This window comes from Vicia villosa, linkage group LG3, assembly GCF_029867415.1.
Source record: "Vicia villosa cultivar HV-30 ecotype Madison, WI linkage group LG3, Vvil1.0, whole genome shotgun sequence".
Lineage (NCBI taxonomy): Eukaryota > Viridiplantae > Streptophyta > Magnoliopsida > Fabales > Fabaceae > Vicia > Vicia villosa.
The window spans coordinates 135,161,004-135,163,126 of NC_081182.1; the positions used below are offsets into that span (position 1 = coordinate 135,161,004).

General features: G+C 39.7%; 1 long non-coding RNA gene across 3 annotated transcripts; it reads left to right on the forward strand.

Annotated features, from left to right (window-relative positions):
* Positions 1–350: 350 nt before the first annotated feature.
* On the forward strand, positions 351–1,930 carry LOC131656702 (uncharacterized). 3 transcript variants are annotated; one of them, XR_009300259.1, is made up of 4 exons: positions 351–626; positions 741–861; positions 950–1,135; positions 1,703–1,930. It is a non-coding gene; the product is annotated as an uncharacterized LOC131656702 (long non-coding RNA). The 3 variants fall into 3 exon arrangements; XR_009300258.1 differs by having other exon boundaries at positions 738–861; positions 959–1,135; positions 1,703–1,925; XR_009300257.1 differs by having other exon boundaries at positions 959–1,135; positions 1,703–1,922.
* The last annotated feature ends 193 nt before the right edge of the window (positions 1,931–2,123 follow it).

A 2,123-nucleotide genomic window follows, 5' to 3' on the forward strand; every position in this document is an offset into this window, starting at 1 on the left:
TATTTTTTATTTGAGCCAAAATTGATTAACCAAGCAAAAGTTAGAAGGGAAACAAATTGCAAAAGGGAACAAATTTAACAACACAGGGGGGTGCAGAAGCGAAATGAAATGCTTTGGATTTACACTAGGGCGCGTGTTGGGCCTTATTCTAGGGGTGAAAATAACAATTTCGTATGGCCCAAAGCATAGATCCAGATTCAGATCATTAATATGTCAAATAACAGCATCTAATCAAGGAGTTAATTCACTTAATCCCTAATTAATGATAATTAAATCAGTTTTATTCAATTAATTAAAATACTTTAATCAAAATTAAAAAAGGGGAAATAGGGTTACTTGAATTGTGACGATTCAACTTCTTCACGCTCTCCTTCCTTTCCCCAACGAACTCGCGGCGACGGTGAAGGCACGGTGGAGAATCTTTCTTCTCCGATCAGACACGCAACATCGTCCGGCCACTCTACCTCATTCTCAGTCTCCGATTAGGAGTTTCGATAGGTCCTCTCCTCTCTCCCTCGCGAAGTCGCAGACGTGAAACGGCGGCGGCTATCTCTCCCTCTCTGGCGATACTCGCAGCGCCGCCGCGATGACAACGCCACGATGGTCTTCTCACACTTTTCTTCCCGGTTTGAACTCTCACTCAGTCTGTCTCCGATTTGAATCTCTCGGCTTCGACTCGATTCAAAGTTTCGATCGGTTCTCTCTTCTTTTCTTCTGTTAATTCTTCTTCTTCGCAGCAGAGATGATGATGATGATGATGATGATGAGAGATGCAGCGTATGCGATTGAAGCATGAATTCAGCGAGATTGAAGAAGCGAAGGATGAAGATTCAAGAGCGAATCATTCTGAGTTTGTTACAGGTGAGAGTATTTTCTGTTACCGATTTCTGTTCTGAAACTCTCTTCTTCTTTTTCTGTTATGCCAATTCTTCTCTTCGATTTTCTGGAGATTGAATAGGAGTTTCAAGAATAGAGAGTGGAGGAGAATTGAAGGTGTCGAGAGATGATTGAGAAGTAATGGTGAAGATGATGAATATTCTGAGAGGAAGCAGAGCAATGGTGAAGGATGAGATGAGGGGAGGAGAAGATGGTGTCTAAAAAACTGAAATGGTGGCTGATTGCAGGTTATATAGAGGTTAGTGATATTTCTGATTTCTGTTACTTTCTGCTCTGATTCAATTGCTTTCTGTTAGTTGGTTATAGGTGGTAGTTAATTCTGTTGGAGTTGGTTATAAGGTTCTGTTAGCTTAGAGTTGAATGGTAGTTTGAAGTTTGTTATATGGTGAAATGAATTCTGCTTTGACAGTTAGGTGTCGGTTAGAAGTCGGTTAGGGTGGAAATGTTGGTTTTGAAGGTTGTTAGGGATAGTTACAGTTCTGTTAGTAGTTAGGAAGCAGGTTAGAAATATAGAGTTCAATTTTGATTGTTAAATGAGAATTGAAAATTAATGTAGTGAACCATGTTAGCTGAGCCTTGTCTGAATGTATTTGAACATGGAAGCATAATTGAATTGGGTTTTTCTGAATTGTATACAGGGTTGCAGCTAGAAATTGAGGAATTTTTCTCTTCTGATTTTTTTGTTGATAGCTTTCGAGTGGATTTTTGGTGACCGTAACTTTGTATCTCACATGATGAATGAATGTCATTGTTTTGAGCTCTTAAATCATGTGGTTTGATTCTTTTGTTATGCTGTTGGATGCAGAGTCATTTGAAGGCGTGGATGTCAAACTAATTCACTGATAATTTATGGCCAGAATTCCTGTTGCAAACTGGTTCGGTTTCGAGTGTCTTGAAAAGGTGATACTGCTTTTTCTTTGCTTTTTTGTTTGAATGTTGCAGGTTAAGTGGATGGGTTTGGGTGGCTGCAACATGATTGTATGAATATGGTGAAGAATGGGATTAGTGTTATGACTAATGAAGCTTGCTTAGAATTGTGAGTAGAACTGTTTGAACTTTTGTGATGAAATGCTGAGGCCGGTCTTTGTTTTGGTGCAGATCTGAACTGGTTTGTAGGGCTGGCGGTGCAGTTTGGTTTACCGAAATGGTTTGGAACTGTTTGCAGGTTCAAATGGTGATGTTAAGCTGCATGGTCCTTTTTTTTTGAAGCAAAGTGAGTGAGGTTT